The sequence below is a fragment of the Scyliorhinus torazame genome, chromosome 5 (genome assembly GCF_047496885.1).
Source record: "Scyliorhinus torazame isolate Kashiwa2021f chromosome 5, sScyTor2.1, whole genome shotgun sequence".
Classification (NCBI taxonomy): domain Eukaryota; kingdom Metazoa; phylum Chordata; class Chondrichthyes; order Carcharhiniformes; family Scyliorhinidae; genus Scyliorhinus; species Scyliorhinus torazame.
Window position 1 is genome coordinate 149,226,710 of NC_092711.1, and position 18,825 is coordinate 149,245,534.

The 18,825-nt window shown below is 46.3% G+C and overlaps 1 protein-coding gene and 1 long non-coding RNA gene across 2 annotated transcripts in view; both read right to left on the minus strand.

The window, feature by feature from the left end:
- Positions 1-18,825, minus strand: part of LOC140420057 (uncharacterized) — a 263,088-nt gene that overhangs the window by 20,938 nt on the left and 223,325 nt on the right. The gene's annotated exons all lie outside the window — the stretch shown is intronic.
- On the minus strand, positions 10,076-17,920 carry LOC140420045 (uncharacterized). Its single transcript, XR_011946157.1, has 2 exons — positions 17,852-17,920; positions 10,076-14,327 (listed from the first exon to the last, which is right to left on the minus strand). It is a non-coding gene; the product is annotated as an uncharacterized lncRNA (long non-coding RNA).

An 18,825-nucleotide genomic window follows, 5' to 3' on the forward strand; every position in this document is an offset into this window, starting at 1 on the left:
AGGAGCCCCCTGGGAATGGCTTCCACAGCATACGGATGCTGTGGATTCTTTAAAACAGGCACTCATAGCAGCCCCCGCACTACAAGTTCCAGACCCGCTTTCCCCTTACGCAATAGAGGTAGCGACCACAGACCGCACCCTTTCAGCCGTGCTCCTCCAGGAACGGCACGACCAGTTAAGGCCCGTAGCTGACGCATCCAGAATTTTAGATGCTGTGGAGCAGGGATTTTCAGCCTGTGAGAGGCACCTGCTCGCAGTATTTTGGGCAGTGCAGTATTTTTCATATATTACCGGACTGAACCCCATCACAATTCTCACCGAACACACCCCCACCCAACTTTTACTGGACGGACCCTTCTCTTGCAGGGACGGGACATCACAGTTAAAAGGACAAAGACGCACACCTACTTAGCCGACAACTTACAGTACCCCAGAAACCCCCATGAATGTGAGATTATCTCTCCACACCACAACACAGGCCCCTTTATCGCTAAAACACCCCCCAGAAAGATAGGTAATTCAACCCAGAGCCCCCCGCACACGGACACGTGTGAGCCCATAAAGATCTATGTGGACGGATCTTCCACAGTCTTGGATGGGAAGCACATAACAGGTTGCGGTATCTATGTCGAGGACGCGCAGGGACTCGCCCTTGAGGAAATATCGTTAAAACTCCCAGGCCACTTAGGCGCGCAGGCAGCAGAGTTCACGGCCATCGCGTATATAGTGGAACACCCAGATTCCTTCCCCAGCCCAGCAGACATATACTCAGATAGCCTCTATGTCTGCAACAGCCTCACGGAATTCCTGCCCCTGTGGAAAGCAAGAGGATTTGTTTCCGCAGACGGAAAACCCCTCCCCTCCGATGGAAAACCCCTCCCCTCCGTCATATTGCTCCGTCATATTTCAGAAAGAGCCCAGAACAGGACTTTTGGGATAATCAAAGTCCGCAGTCACCATCGTTCCTCCCCCCTGGAAATGTAAAAGCTGATGCACTGGCTAAGGCAGGTTCCAGGCATGGATATTTTTGGAAACCCCCCCCGAAAGCACGCCAGTGAGTGCAGTTCTGGTCTCACAGACAAAGATCGAGGATCCAGTAGAGGCCCAGAAGCAGGACACCAACCTCAGGGAGATTGTAAAAGGAAAGCACCCAGCACCCTACGAGAGGTTCATAAATGCACTGACCACACATGACGGTGTGGTGTTAAAAGACACCCTTTATGTGGTTCCTGAACAGGACAGGAATCAACTGATTTGTTTGTTCCATGGCGGTCATGGACATCACATCAGGGAATCGATCCCACTACAGCCCATCTCAAGCAGCTTTGTTGATGGCCGAATTTAAAGGATGATGTAAACCATTACATAGAGAATTGTCTTATCTGTGCCCAGAATAATCCGGACAGATATGCCAAAAAGGCTCAACTCAGCCACACCCGACCCGTTAATGGCCCCTGGACTAACCTCCAGATTGATTTTATAGGACCATTGCCCCCTTGCAGGAATGGCTATAAATATGTACTCGTGGTGATAGACACGTTTACAAAATGGGTGGAAGCATTCCCAGCCCGCACAAACACTGCAAAAACCACAGCCAAGATTTTGACCCACCACATGATTACAAGATGGGGACTCCCCCGCAGCATTGAATCAGACCAAGGTTCCCATTTTACGGGATGTGTCATGCAGAACGTCCTCACGATATTTGGCATCACCCAAAAATTCCACATAGCACACCACCCACAGTCGAGTGGTATCATGGAGCGCATGAATCGGACCCTAAAATCCACCCTCAGAAAAATGGTCCAGCAGAACAACACCACTTGGGACTCAGTCCTCCCTTTTGCGCTGATGTTTTTGCGTAACACAATTTCTACTTCCACAGGTTACACCCCACACACTCTCATGACCGGACGCCCCATGAAAGGCACAGAATATTTGTTAGGCTTAGACTTGACCAGCCCCGAAGTGACGGCCCTCACACACGAAAAAGCAGTGGAGCAATTAGTTGCAAATGTTAAAACGGCTCAGCTAGCAGCCGCAGTAAAATTGGGCACCAGAAAGAAACAGAGCAAGGCTTGTTTCGACAAGACAGTGCATGCGACTGAGTACAGTATAGGACAGCAAGTTATGCTCTCTGTATATAACCCCAGCACATTCCTGTCACCAAAATGCTCGGGTCCGTATTCCATTGCGGATAAAGTAAGCCCTTCCATTTATAAAATAAAATACCCCATCGGTAAGACTGCGTGGTTCCATATAAACCAGCTGAAGGCATATGGAACACAGTCGAACCATGCACACCACGTCATGCTCGACGCAGCACACCACGCCCCGCCCACAGCCAACATAACCCTACCATCCCCCACCACATCCAGCCCAGCCACGGACTCGACCTCGACTCCACCCCCAAAATATACACTCCGACCCGGAACGCCCACAGACTGCAGCAGCAGAGACAGCGACTGTGACTCTGACGATAGCCACAGCACGCCTCCCTACTATCCCCATGCAACCGGATCCACACCCAGCGACTCCGACTACGATCCGAGTGATCCCTTCATGATCACTTTCCTAAATAAACCCCACCACAGACCACCGAACTACACCGACGACCCTGATTTTGTCCCCACACAACTAGACACCAACTATTGGCACCGTGATAACTCGTCCCAACTGGTCCGCAACAACGAGAGCGACCCCACCTCACACCAGGCAGCCCTTTCAGCCCTGATCCACTCTAGAGTTTGGCACCCGGGAAAAGAGGACAACCTTAGGTCTGACTCCCAAACCGAGAACCCCTTTGCGACCCTGTTCGCAACCGAGAACTGAGGTGTCCAGATGATGTTTTAAAGGAACCACTTGGGAGAAGTGTTGTCCTTTCTGATGGAACCTGCAGAATGTTTTATGTTGTTTGTAAGTTTGTTAAATGTTGTGTGTCCGACAGGAGAATTTTTTTTCTCACTGCCCCACGCCTATTCGGCATAAACCTCGGAGGACTTGCCTACAGAGACTCACTGTGGCCAGACACTAGTTCAGAGGAACTAACTTGTCTGCAGACACTTGTTAAGGAACCAGATGCCCGTTCATAACTGCCCTTCTGGTTCGAAGGAAAGAACGACTACGGCAGCCCCACCACGATGACTACATTTTTTGCCCGTTCTTGTCGGTTGCTCAGGCAGTGGAGAAATGGCCTGGGACCCGCCCTGCTTGGGAACCCCCCTCTGGTCAACTACGCTCGGGTAGGAGAGACATGGCATTGGTAGCCGTCCTACCCGGGGACTCCATCCAACTCTTACCCGTCGCGGCCCACACGCACCTCATTTTGGCATTTTTGTTCAAAAAGTTTTGTTTTGTTTAGGTAACCCTTAGGTTGCCGACAATCTGCTATTTACATCCTGAAACATTTGGATGGTAAATTGCACAGTTTGCGAGACGGCTCGCACTGGTTCATCATTGGGAAGTGTGTCTTCTCCTAAAATTTGTTTTTGAAAAAAAAAATGAGGGAGTCACACATAGTGACCAATTATAAAGGGAATAATTGGCACCAAAGGACAGACACACGAGCGTACAAGATATTAAACAAAGGTGGTTACAGGCACTATGCTTGTTTACACAGAACTCCAGAAGCTCCAGGACCGGAGAAGACAAAGAAAGAAAAGGAAAAAGAGCCATGAGGACTTCCTTCACGTGGATCATCCTCATGATTTTGAACATTTGGTTGCGCGTGAACGCGAACTCCATGACTTCAAGCCCCCCAGCCGTTAATGTTTCACTTTCCCGCAGTACCCAGAGCCCAGTCACCAGCGACACTACAGCATCTTGGTGTGCCAGGTTTATAACCTGGTACTCTCTGTCCTATGTGATAGAAACTTTACTAGCATTAGCGATACTCTGTTGCATAGTGCAGACTACGCGTCTATGGAAATGGAGAAGGAGAGCCTACCGCGCTCGAACCCCGGTAGAAAGGATCAGATCCCCTATTTTTGGTTACGACCAGACCCCCGACCCCCGCGATCTATAATAAAGTGCATTCACTTGCGTTTATTGTAAATAAAGAAATGTAAAGAACTTTTCATGAGCAAATTGTATGATCCTGAGCTTGACTGCCAAGCCAGGAAACACTGTGCATGAAATGCTATGATTTTGTTGTATGATTGAGGAAGGTAGGATAATGGAATGTTTAAGTGAGTGTAGTGTATTAAGAATAAGTTAGAGGTTCCCAGTTTATTGCTTTGTAATGCATGTCCCTGTCTGACATAGCGCCCTTAGAATTGTTCGTTAAAAAGTTTTTTGCATAGCTATGGTCAGTGCAGAGGCCATGAATTGGCTAGCTGTAAGAAGACAGAGGGTGGTGGTTAATGTGAAATGTTCAGCCTGGAGTTCAGTTACTAGTGGTGTACTACAAGGATCTGTTTTGGGGCCACTGCTGTTTGTTATTTTTATAAATGACCTGGAGGAGGGCGTAGAAGGATGGGTGAGTAAATTTGCGGATGACACTAAAGTCGGTGGAGTTGTGGACAATGCAGAAGGATGTCGCAGTTTACAGAGGGACATAGATAAGCTGCAGAGCTGGGCAGAGAAGTGGCAAATGAGTTTAATGCAGAAAAGTATGAGGTGATTCATTTTGGAAGGAATAACAGGAATACAGAGTACTGGGCTAATGGTAAGATTCTTGGTGGTGTAGATGAGCAGAGAGATCTCGGTGTCCATGTATATAGATCCCTGAAAGTTGCCACCCAGGTTGATAGGGTTGTTAAGAAGGTGTACGGTGTGATAGCTGTTATTGGTAGAGGGATTGAGTTTCAGAGCCGTGAGGTCATGTTGCAACTGTACAAAACGCTGGTGTGGCCGCATTTGGAGTATTGCGTGCAGTTCTGGTCGCCGCATTATAGGAAGGTTGTGGAAGCATTAGAAAGGGTGCAGAGGAGATTTACCAGGATGTTGCCTGGTATGGAGGGAAGATCTTATGAGGAAAGGCTGAGGGACTTGAGGCTGTTTTCGTTAGAGAGAAGGTTAAGAGGTGACTTAATAGAGGCATACAAGATGATCAGAGGATTAGATGGGGTAGACAGTGAGAGCCTTTTTCCTCAGATGGTGATGGCCTGCATGAGGGGACATAGATTTAAATTGAGGGGAGGTAGATAGAGGACAGATGTCATAGGTAGGTTCTTTACTCAGAGAGTAGTAAGGGTGTGGAATGCCCTGCCTGCAACAGTAGTGGACTCGCCAACATTAAAGGCATTTAAATGGTCATTGGATAAACATATGGATGATAATAGAATAACGTAGATGGACTTTAGATTGGTTTCACAGATTGGCGCAACATCGAGGGCCGAAGGGCCTGTATTGCGCTGTAATGTTCTATTCTATTCTATTTTACAGGACATTAGATTGGATGTTGAGTCAAGATCTGCCAAAGTCATCGTTGCATCAGGACCTGGATATCATCGTCCTTTGAATCGAGAAAGAGAAATGTTTGTGCATTCTAATCGTTTCAAAATATTTTAAACATCAGTATAACTGGAAAAACACCAAGATGCACACACCCAAAATGACTGTGTCCCAGTGCACTGTCCGTAGAACGATATTTTACCAGTTACACCGCCAGAAAAAACAGCATCCCAATCACAGCAGGGAGAGACCGTACACGTGTTCTATGTGTGCATGAGGCTTGGTTGTCCAACCTGGAGAGACACAGTCAGACCCACACCATGGAGAAACCGTGGTGACTGTGGAAAGGGATTCAGATCCCCCTGCTGGAAATTCATCAAAGCATTCACACTGGGGAGAGACAGTTCACCTGCTCCGAGTTCGAGAAGGGTTTCATTAATTCATCCAGCTTCCTGAAGCACTTGCAACTTCACACTAGGAGAAGGCCGTTCACCTGTCCCGAGTATGGGAAGGGATTCAGTCATTCATCCAATTTACTGATACACCGACGGGTTCACACTGGGGAGAGGCCATTCACCTGTCCTGAGTGTGATAAGGGATCCATCAATTCATCCGGCTTGCTGACACACCGAAGAGTTCACACTGGGGAGAGGCTGTTCACCTGTCCTGAGTGTGGGAAGGGATTCAGTCATTCATCCAATTTACTGATACACCGACGGGTTCACACTGGGGAAAGACTGTTCACCTGCACTGAGTGTGGAAAAGCATTCATTAATTCATCTCACCTGCGGAAGCACCAGCGAGTACACACTGCGGAGAGGCCATTCATCTGCTCGGAGTGTGGGAAGGGATTCAGTCAGTTATGCAGCCTGCAGAGACACCAGCGATTTCACACCGGTGAGAAGCCGTTTATCTGCTCTGAGTGTGGGAAGGGATTCACTCAGTCACCCCATCTGTTGATACACCAGCGAGTTCACAAGTGATTACAGACCAGAGGGAGCTGGAGAACCCAATGGCTGCCTGCTGAATGCTGTTCCATTCACCCCCAACAAGAATCCACCTCCATCCACTAATTAAATCGCCCATAAATACTTATCGAGTGTAGATATAGACACAGAATGAGACAAAGTACAAGATGGAAGAGAGATGAATGGAAACTGCTTAAGGAAGACAGAAATAATGAATTAAGAAGCCTCAGCCCCTCTCCACATGGCAGCAACGGGCCCGTCCCAACACCTCATTCAGGTCTGGAGAAGTCTGAGCTGAGACTATCCTGACTGAGCTGAGAAAATTCAGAAAAGACATTAGTGGCGCCCTTGGGACAATGAAAAATTCAATCTCAGAACTGGAACAAGCTGTCAGCGGTTTGGGAAAGAGGGCAGTGCAGCCTGAGAACAGAATTAGTACGGTTAACAATTGTAACATTCACAGATACAGGCTCCTTTCTTATTTACACCAGAGAGACAGACGGTTAGAGGACAGATGTCAGAACCTCGAACATTTCATGAGATGGAACAACCTGTGAATTTATGAGGTGCCAGAAAACTCAGTAGGCGGGACATTACCCGCTGGGTCGAAAGCTTTCTCAAGAACCTGCTTAAACTCCCGATCGATTTCCCACTGCAACTAGAGTGGGCTCACAGATCACTGCAACAAAAGCCGTCAGATGCTAATTCACCCCGAGATCATTTGTGGTGAAATTTCTCAGCTCCAGATGAGAATGTTAAATTAATTACATACTCTAAAAAAAATTTTTAAATGTGAAAGGGTGACATAAACCCATTGAGAGAAAAAAGATGCTCTGCCAGTTGAAACATCGAAGCTGCAAAACTGCATTTTTACAAGAAACACATTTGTCAGACACAGACCACAGTAAGCTGGGCAGATCCTGGGCAAACCAGGTATTCTTTTCCTCTCGTGCATTAGACTAAATTGCCCCTTAATTGGGAAAAAAATAATTATGTCCTCTAAATTTATATTTTAAAAAGCAAGCCCTGGCCTGGATGGCTACATAAACAAATTTTATAAAACGGTTAAAGACATACATCCACCTTTACTTCAGCAGGCCTATCGTCACTCATTAGAAACTGGATCATTGACTCCTTCATGGAGAGATGCAATTATAATGGTCATTCATAAGGAGGGGAGAGACCCAACAGAGTGTGGGTCACATCGCCCCATATCATAACTTAATTGTATCCTGAAGGTTCTAACAACAATACTGGCCCATAGAGTAAACAGGATAATAACTGAGGTTATACACCCAGACCAAACTGGGTATTACTCTGGAGCCAATCTCCACAGGCTCCTTAACATCATGACCCATGCCCAAGGGAATGGAGTTGAGGCCATGATCTTATCTTTAGACGCTGAAAAGACATTTGATCAAATATCATGGGTGTACCGATTTCAGACTTTACACCAGCCTGGAGTTTGGACTCAACTTTGTGACATGGGTCCAGGTCCTCTATTCAAATCCAGGGGCCTCTGTTCGTGTGAACAGTCATATTACTGAAGTCTTTGGGCTAGAGAGGGGGACAAGACCGGGTTGGTCTCTGTCCCCCTCTTCTGTTCACTTATGTATAGAACACTGAGCACAAATGGTGAGAGACAAGACGGACATACAGAGGTTCTAGCTGGAGAAGAAAAGCACCAGTTGTCATTCTATGCTGATGACATCCTGCTTTACTTATCAGATCCTGCAACATCCATATTTTCTATGAAAGAGAGTATTTAAAAGGTAGGCTGTGACTCAGGTTATAAAGTTAATGTTAAAAAAAATTGAAGCAATGGTGGACAAATCCCAACCATATTGAGACACAAAGTGCCTTTAAATGGCAGTGGGACACTAAATATCTCAGTATTCTTGTCCCACCAACAATCGATAGAATATATGGAGCAAATTACACTTGTATCATTAGCCATATGAAGAGTGGTCTGGATGAGTGGCTGAGCCGACCACGCTCTCTGTTAGGACGAATTGAAGGTATTCGGATGAATGTCCTCCCCGGATTGTTCCAGATGTTACCTGTTCAGATTCCTGAATCTACATTCAATTTGCTACATTGTCTGATCTCCTGTTTTAGGGCAGCTCAACTATAATGTGACAGCTTGGTTAACAGACAGCGTAGACACACGGTGGCTGAACCTGGAGAAACCTGCGTCCCAACTTCCATTAACAGCACTGCCATTTCTGGGTAACAGCTTAAGGGATTGCAGAATGAGTGAATGCCAGATTGACTAACAATATTTGGAAAGAAATTCAGAAATCATTCCATTTAACTGGTTCAATCTCGGCTCTGACCACCATTGGGTCTATAAAACATTTAATACTCTCCACGCACGATAAGGACTTTTTAAGAAATGGTCTGAATATTGCCTCGCCTTCACCAGACATTTCAGCAGATACTCCAAAATCCTTTGAGCAGATCAGAGGGGAATTTGGCCTTCCAAATATTAACATTTTAGCATACGTACAGATACAACATTTTCTTTGCAAACATGAAGGGGGCAATTTCATGGAAAAGAAACAGAGTCCCATTTTGGGCATGTTTAACAGGATGGCTTCCAGCGCTTGCAGCGGTTGAACTGCAACAGGAGATACCAGTGGAAGACTGGGATCAAACTTGTCCTGAGACCAATCCCGTCACCGACCAAATATCCTGAGGGAATATAAATGGAAGCTCATTACGAGCTACTTTAGAATACCACATATTACTGTAAGAATTGGTTCCTCCTCTATAAGTAGTTACTGGAAAGACTGCAGGAAATCATTACTTCCACACATGCTGATCGTGGCCAAATTTGAGAGAGATTGGGATAAGATATTCAAAACATTGGCTGAGGTGTTGGACATGGACATCCCACAGACCCCCCTCCAGCTGCTCTGTGAGGGACAATTCCAGAAGGGACGGAAAGAAGAAAACAACACAATCTTTTACAAGTTTGGCTGTCATGAAGGGTGTTGTCCTCAAATAGCTGAAACCCATTCCCCCAACCTGTGAAACTTGGTGATCCGAAGTCAGAGAGCGATTTGAGATGGACAGAATCCCGCATGCATTCCGCTCCCAGAGCCAAACATTATTTCAAAGGTGATTGCCAGCAACAGGATTATTCATATGAATTAACCCACAGAGAGCACTCCCGCCCCCAACCCAGCCCCACTCATTGTATACATTTTATTTGCCTTTTTAAAAAAAAAAGTGTTTTCCCATCTATTTCCGTGGTCATTTTTCCCTGATGCTCGATGGAAGGAAGCAACTTTCATACGGACCAGTATCATCATCAAACTCTTGTTTATCTGCTGTATCGACACCTGTCTGTGCGTGTAACTTGATTCTCAAAACTAAAAGTGACTTTGTTATATTGTGTCTTTTATATTTCTGTCAACAATGCCAATGATTGATGTGGACAATTCGAACCATTTTAACCTTTTGTTTCTGTGTGCCGTGAAAAAATAAAAATAAAGAGTTTTTCAAAAAGCACTCCATTGGTTGCAAAGCACTTTGGGATGTCCTGTGGTTGTGGAAGGCGCTATAGAAATGAAAATTTTAAAATTGAAGTCTTCTGTCATCTGATCTTATTTTATGCATCTTAACTAATTTCAGTCACCCCCAACTTACCATTTAATAAATTCACTTTGGGTCAGACAAAACTTTAAACAATTAAGACAAAGGCAGAATTCTCTGGATAGAAAATTTTAAAAGAAGTTTATTAAATGAAAAACGTTTACTGAACAACTTTAAGAAATTGACTATTTACAACTTCATGTGGGAGATCAGTCTTTAGAAGCGTAACCCTCTCTGGCTCCTTCTTTGACAGTAATTTCCTTGGAACTCGGCCTCGGGAGTCTTCAGTACTTGACCAGCAAGGAAGACCGTCAAAAACTCTACTTTTATCCCCAAAGTGACCATTACCTCACGTCAGAGTTGGGCCTGTTGTAACATGACCATTGTTCAATTTGGTCACTGGATTAATTTAATTGGATCCTAATTACGGGCACCACCTTCTCTCATTATCTCAGACAGGAATACAATAGAACTGTTTCATACTATCCCTTTATCTGTTTCTATACAATTCCTTATTCATACCGTTTGAAATGTTGAGACTAATCAGAGCTTGAAGGTCTCTCTTGCCAGTACATTTATCTTCATTGCAGATTCTTTTTTTAAATAAATTTTTAGAGTATCCAATTCATTTTTTCCAATGAAGGGACAATTTAGCGTGGCCAATCCACCTACCCTGCACATCTTTTGGGTTGGGGGGTCAGACCCATGCAAACAGTGACCTGGAGCAGGGATTGAACCCAAGTCCTCGGCACCATGTGACAGTAGTGCTAACCACTGCACCATCATGCCACCCCCTTCATTGCACGTTCTTTACATACACAGCAATTAAGGTTGTATATGTTTACAGCAAATAAAACTCAGTCTTTTAATAGAATTACGGATTCATTAATTGCAGCTCAATTAAGGCTCAGTACTTTTTCAATCATCTGTGACTGACAGGTAGCTAATTAGTACAGTGATCTTTAATTAATACATTTGGTTACTACAAGATCCACTGATTTAAAAAGACAAGTTTGGAAGACAATAGCTTTCTTTCTTCCTCATCGTGATCAGATTGAAGTATCAGCCTTATACTTGATGCCAGATTGGACAAAACATAATGTTGTGTAGCTGATCAAAATGATAAAAGAAATTCTTAGTTTGAACAATTTCTGTTGCTATGCAGCTTATTCAAGCATTTAGGTTGATACAGTGTTAACTTTTGAACTAAAAGTTCCTGTCATATATTAGAGTTTAAAATGGCTTCCTTGACCTTGTTATGTATAATGTTCAGAGTCAGCATGGGCACAAGGGGTGGATTGGGCTCCTTCTGTGCTTTCTGAGCCGCATTTGCACTGAAAGAAAAGTGGTAAATACCAGTGGAAATACTTCCTACGGGTGGATTCGAAGCAGAGATATTGGAATGCTTCCCAAAGGAAGTTGGGGGGGGGGGGGCACCTGAGGGATATAAATGAAAAGGGATAGATCTATAGAGAGAAATTTCACCTGCTCCAGTCATTCCAATTAACTGACGCCCCTCATCCCAGGTGCCATTCTCATAAATCTCCTCTGTACCCTCTCCGAGAACTTCACATCTTTCCTAAAGTGTGGGGCCCCAAAATAAGATTCCATTTTCGAAGGATCGAATTGTTCAATACGTTAAACTTTTTTAGAACCAGGGTTAGATTACACAGGCAGTACTGTAAACATTTGTGATCGCCATTTAGGAAAAGGAAATCGAGGCCTTGGAGAAGGTGCAACAAAGATTCACAAAAATACTACGATCAGATGAAATGGGGCAGCAGTAGGCCATTCGAGGGGCCGGGTGGCCTACTGCTGCTCCTAATTCGTACCTTATCACATCCTTTATGATAGATTGTAGCATTATCCCTCCTGCTGATGTCAGGCTAATGGGTCTGTGGTTCCCCGTTTTCTCTCTCTCCTTAAATAGTTACCACCATTTACCATTTACCACCTTCCAATCTGCAGGAACGATTCCAGAATCTATAGAATTGTGAATGATGATCACCAATGTATCCACTATCTCTACAGCTGCCTCTTTCAACGCTCTGGGATGTAGAGTATCAGCTTTTGGGGATTTATTAACTTTCAATCACATTAATTTCTCCAATACTATTTTTTCACTAATACTAATCTCTTTCAGTCCCTCGTGCTCACTGGTCCCTTGGTTCTCTAGTGTTTTTTGGACAATTTTTGTATCTTCGTCTATGAAGACAGACACATTGTTTAGTTTCTCTGCCATTTCCTTATTTCCCATTATAAACACTCCTGGCTCTGCCTGGACTGGACCCACATTGGTCTTTGCTGATCTTTTCCTTTTCACATTCCTATAGGAGCTTTTTCAGGCGTTTTTTATGTTTCTCCCCAGTTTGCTCTCATATTCTATTTTCTCTTCATCAGTTTCTTGATCCTCCTTTGCTGAATTCTAAACAAGTTCCGAAACCTCAGGCTTTTTTTTTTTTAAAGTTAGAGTACCCAATTCATTTTTCCAATTAAGGGGCAATGTAGCTTGGCCAATCCACCTGCCCTGCACATCTTTGGGTTGTGGGGACGAAACCCACGCAAACACGGGGAGAATGTGCAAACTCCACACGGACAGTGACCCAGAGCCGGGATCGAACCTGGGACCTCGGCGCCGTGAGGCAGCAGTGCTAACCACTGCGCCTCCGTGCTGCCACTGAAACATCAGGCTTACTACTATTTTGTCCACTTTATGGGTCCCTTCCTTTGATCAAATGGAATCTTTAACTTTCTTGCTGCCACGTTTGCATCACTTTTCCTGTTTGATTTTTGTTTCTGAAAGGAATATATTTGATGTAAATATTTGAACTTAAAGTCGCTAAAATTCCCAAAAGATCATCGGCTGCTCTCCCCTTTGAGAGAGAGAGAGCTGACTGGTGGTGACTTAAACTGAGGGTCACCACACCTGAGTTGAGGGGCAATGTTGACAAGGCTGGACCTTCATAGATAACCGAAGCCGCTCGGGGGATTGAAGCCACGCTGTTGGCATTGTGCCGCATCACGAACCAGCCGTCCAGCTCGCTGTGCTAACTGACCCCTTGGTCAATATGTAATAATTCCTTAAATATTAGCTACTGCCTATCTCTGAATGTACCATTTAATGTAGTTTCTCAGTGCACCTCAGACAACATGCCTCTCATACCGATAGTTTCCTTCTGTGAGAAACACCCAGATAAATTAGACAAAAGAACCATGTAAACACCATAGCCATCTTCATGGCAACATGGCATGCTTTGGGAGTTTCCAAACAGAAATGAGAAATAATTATCTTCGAACTTCCAAACCCCGTTCACTCTGTGATCCATGTGCAATTTGAAGCCAAAATCGCAACAAGGCCCAAAAAGCATCAGCCCATTGGAGGCAAATTAGTCAGACCGGTTAGTCCAGCAAAAAGCAAAGTTCCGACCAATCCCATTTACCAACTGTCAGGTGAACGAAATGCAGTCCTGGATGTAAATGAGAGCAGAAACAAAATCATCAGAATCCAACCCCTGTAATCACTTGTGAACTTGTTGGTGTCTCCGCAGGTGCGATGAATCACGAAATCCCTTCTCACACTGAGAGCAGATGAATGGTCTCTCCCCAGTGTGAATTCGCTGGTGTATCTGCAGGCTGGATAATTGAGTAAATCCCTTCACACACTGAGAGCAGGTGAATGGCTTCTCCCCAGTGTGAACTCGCTGGTGTGTCCGCAGGCTGGATAATTGAGTAAATCCCTTCACACACTGAGAGCAGGTGAACGGCTTTTCCCCAGTGTGAACTCGCTGGTGTCTCTGCAGAGTGGTTGAATCACTGAAGCACTTCGCACACTGAGAGCAGGTGAACGGCTTTTCCCCAGTATGAATTCGCTGATGTCTGTGCAGATGGGATTGCAGAATGAATCCCGTCCCACATTGAAAGCAGGTGAATGGCCTCTCCCCGGTGTGACTGCGTCGATGAGCTTCCAGCTCTGATGGTGCTTTGTATCTCTTCTCACAATCCCTACATTTCCACGGTTTCTCCATGGTGCAGTTGCCCTAGTGTCTCTCCAGGTTGGACAAGCAGTTGAAGCCTTTACCATTCACATGTGGATGATTTCTCCCCGCTGTGAATGGTACGATGACTATTCAGGCTGTGAAACCGGTTAAAGCTCTTTCCACAGTCAGTGCACTGGAACACACTCACTCAGGTGCTTGTGGGTCTCAGTGCTTTCCAGTCACACGGATGTTTAAAATATTTTGAAGTAGACAGTTCTCCTTCCAGATTATAAGGCTGTTGATAGTCACAAACCTAATAATTGAGTGATTGTGAGATCTGGACTTTTGGTTTGAGATGTCTGTCTGTAATTCCTCCTTTTCTAATATCCTGTAAGTGGAATTCACAACAGACATCACATTTAGTGCAGGGCAGAAATTCAGAACAGACAATTTTAGTTTCTATGAAACATTCTTTCCTCTCTCATTCCCCAAAAGCTGTAAATCTCCATCCCACATACTCTCCCTCCATTCTCATTCTGCTGTATCTAATATTCACACTCCCAATTCTCCTGAAGATGCTGATCCAGGCTGATCAACCCATCCACGCCGACCACGTCATCTCTCGGACTGAGAGGCTCATAAGAAATAGGAGCTGCAATCGGCCATTCATCCCTTCGGACCAGCTCAGCCATTCAATGAGATTGTTGAACGATCTACATAAGCACCATTTTCCCACACTATGCCCCATATCCCTTGATATCTTTAATATCTAGAAACCTATCAATCTCTATCTTGCAAATCCTTAATGACTGAGGTTCCACACTCTTCTGGGGGAGAGAATTCTTAATTTTCCTGCCTGTTTCCCATAACCCTCGACTCCCTTGTCAATCAGAAATTGGTAGAACTCATACTTGAAAATATTCAATTTCACTGATCCCAGTGGAAGAGAAATCCAGAGACAAACAACCCTCCGAGGAAAGAGATGATTGGAAATATATAATGTAGCTACAGTACAATATATGTATTTTAAATTTTTTAAATTCAGAGTACCCGATTAATTTTTTCCAATCAAGGGGCAATTTAGCATGGTCAATTCACCTATCATAGATTATCATAGAATTTACCGTGCAGGAGGAGGCCATTCGGCCCATCAAGTCTGCACCGGCTCTTTGAAAGAGCACCCTACCTAAGGCCACATCCTATCCCCATAACCCAGTAACCCCACCCAACACTAAGGGCAATTTTGGACACTAAGGGCAATTTTAGCATAGCCAATCCACCTAACCTGCACATCTTTGGACTGTGGGAGGAAACCGGAGCACCCGGAGGAAACCCACGCACACACGGGGAGGATGTGCAGACTCCGCAGAGACAGTGACCCAAGCCGGAATCGAACCTGGGACCCTGGAGCTGTGAAGCAATTGTGCTATCCACAATGCTACCGTGCTGCCCACTATCCTGCACATCTTTCTGGGTTTATGGGGATGAGACCCACGCAGACACGGGAGAATGTGCAAACTCCACACGGACAGTGACCCAAGGGCTGGGACCAAACCCGGGTCCCCAATGTCGGAAGGCAGCAGTGCTAACCACTGCGCCACGGTGCTGCCCTCTACAGTACAATATTACACAACTAGAAATAATATTAAATGCACTTTATTACAGAACCATCAATATATCTAATCTGTATTATATAACACTAGACATATCTCTGTCTGATATTAATTTACTGACCCTTTAAATGTCAGCCATCTCCTCGGGAAATCAGCCCGTGAATTGTGAACATTAGGAAAGAGACCATCCTTTTAGCCAAACAAATAAATGTGTCAAGCTGAGGGAGCAAAGGGTGTCAATGTCTTTAAGAGAGAGAGACCTGGGCCAAGCTTTGCAGAGTCTGCACCCTCCCTGATTCACTTCCTTTCCCTTCAGTTGCTGCAAGTGACCAATTGAAGGTGAGAATGAGAAAAGAAAGTGTTTTACTCACAGATGATGGAGACAGGAGGACGTTTCAGTCTGTGTGAAGCCCAATCTCCTTTCACATAAAGCTCGCGCTGATTGGAGGACCAGCGTCCTTCCGGTCCTAACTCTATCCATTAGCCAACACCTCACAGGAAGGTCAGGGGCTGGGCTGGGCTTGGCTGGGCTTTCCTCCACACATGCGCAGTACCTGATCACCCGCCCGTGCGGCGGATAGAGCGGTTCCCCAGCGCGGGGGATTGTGGGAGCTACGGCCGACACTGTCCAAACTCCTGGGGTGAAAAGTGGAGGAGGCTTGGGCGGTTGTGTGCGAGCTTGGTGTCCGCCCCCGGGCCGATTCGAAAGGCAGGCCGCCTCTGGGAGCTTCCTGGATGGGGTGAAACAGCAACTCGGCGCCCATTGCTCCTGGTCCCCGAGGGAAGGGGAGAAGACCGGTTTCGGAGTACTGCGACCAGTCGTGTTTCAAGTCAGCGGTTGAGCTGCGGAGACGCTGCTTCGGACTGCGAGGTTTGCTGTCGGCGGGTTTGAGTTCGCCCAATGGAGGACGAAGGAATGGAGGAAGGATGGCAGCTGGATAGGCTGCTGGAAGCGGCGGGTCGGAACCGGGAGTGGATACCCGATGGGCGGCCCGCGGCCTGCAGCCCGGGGTGGGTTGCTGCCGTTCCTGGGGTCTCCGGGGGTTCGGCCCCCCTGGACGCCCTGTGGGCGGTTGGGACTGACTCTGGGACTTTCTTCCCTGTTGTCGACTGTTGCCAACATTGGAGCGACTCTGGCCGCTGCCATTGGAGGACTTTGAGGACATGTTGTTCATTGTGAAATTTCGGCTGGAGTGCCGGGGTCATGAAGTGGAACGTGCAAAATTAATGGACTCTTTTTATAGACTTTTCTATGTGTACTAAGGGATTTGTTTTTTTGTTTTCTTTGCTTTCGTTTTATTTAGCAGCCTATGACATTTAACTCATTTCGGGTCTCCCTGAAATGGTATTTAGAAATTTTGGTGGAACGCTAGTTGGTGCGAAACTGCTCTCCCTCCGAATGGTCCTGTGCCCTCGGGCGAGTCCAGGAGGGGGGAACCCTCTCTCCTCCGCCGCGCCCGGGTCTGGCTCTCCGGAGGTCTGTGCTCTTAGCGAGGAGGGGCCTTTCCCCCGGGGTGTCGGCTGCAGGGCTGGGTGAACGGGGGTGGGTGAGCAGGGATTAGTGTTCGGTGATAGATTCTATCCTGTTAAATCTTTTCTGGGGTGAATTAAGGCCTGGTGCCTGGTGATTGGGTTTTTGATATGATACTGTTAAAATGAATCGAGGCCCTGTGGGTCATATTTGTAACTGGAGCGGCCGTATTGTATCGGGGCCTTGTGCCTCGCGACTGCTTGTCTTTTGTGTTTAGAGTCGTTACCTTGAAATGTGCCTGTGTCGTGTGTTGTACTTTTGGGTTTTGTTTCTTTTCTTCTTTGTTTCTTTTGGAGTGGTCGTTTGGTTTCGGGGCCTTGTGCCTCGCGACTGCTTGTGTATGTGTTCAGGGGTCGTTGCCTCGATGTACTTGTGTTTTGTGGTTTCCTGTTCCTTCTTGCTTTTGGAACGGTCGTTGGGTTTCGAGGCTTTGTGCCTCACGACTGTTCGTGTTATGTGACTGTTTGATTGTTACCTGAACTACACGTCGGGCCTGTGCCTTGCGGCTGGTTGTGATAAGTGACTGGTTAATTGGTATCTGGAAACGTATTTCGGCCCTGTGCCTTGCAGCTGTTTGTGTTCAATGACTGTTACAACGTTATTGTGAAATGTAATTGGGCCTGGCGCCTTGCAGCTGTTTCGTGTTCAGTGACTGTTTAATCGTCAATTTGAAGTGTGTTTAATCGTTAATGTGAAGTGTAATGAGGCCTGGAGCCTTGTAAATGGGTCTGCGTTGATAATTGTGACGACAATAAAAGAGTTACTCACAGATGTTGGAGACAGGAGGCAGTTTCCGTCTGTGAAGCTCAATTTTCATTCATGCAAATCCCGCGCACTGATTGACTGGAGGACCAACTGGAGGACCAGAGTCCTTCCGGTCCTCCAATTTTTCCCATTGGGCAACACCTTTGCAGGAAGGTCAGGTTGCTGACTCTTCCCCGCACATACGCAGCTTCCCCTCTCCCTTGGTCCTGCGTAGTCCCGGGCCGCCTACCGACGCGGCGGATAGAGCCGTTTCCACAGTGCAAGGAATTGTGGGAACTGCGACCGCCATTACTCATCTGGAGCCCAATCTCCAAACCCCGGGACTGGGATGAAAAATGGAGGTACGGGAGGGAGCAGTGGCCCAACCCTGACACAAAGTCACTGGATTTGACTGTGACATCTCGCTTTGCAGAACAGTTTGTTAACTTCAGGTGTAAAGATTTAGACAGCACGGTAGCATTGTGGTTAGCACAATTGCTTCACAGCTCCAGGGTCCCAGGTTCGATTCCGGCTTGGGTCACTGCCTGTGCGGAGTCTGCACATCCTCCCCGTGTGTGCGTGGGTTTCCTCCGGGTGCTCCGGTTTCCTCCCACAGTCCAAAGATGTGCAGGTTAGGTGGCTTGGCTATGATAAATTGCCCCTTAGTGTCCAAAATTGCCCTTAGTGTTGGGTGGGGTTACTGGGTTATGGGGATAGGGTGGAGGTGTTGACCTTGGGTAGGGTGCTCTTTCCAAGAGCTGGTGCAGACTCGATGGGCCGAATGGCCTCCTTCTGCACTGTAAATTCTGTGAAATAACCAGTGGCTGACTCCAGGACACCTTACACGTGGGTGACATATTGGGGCGGGAATAGGTGAATGTGAAACTGAAACCGAGAGTCAGCACCTTCAGGGGAGGAGAATTGAGGGAAAATCAGGAGGAGGATAGTGGGATGAAGTAGTGTTACAACCAGCAGGGAGGAGGTAGAGATTGGGACAC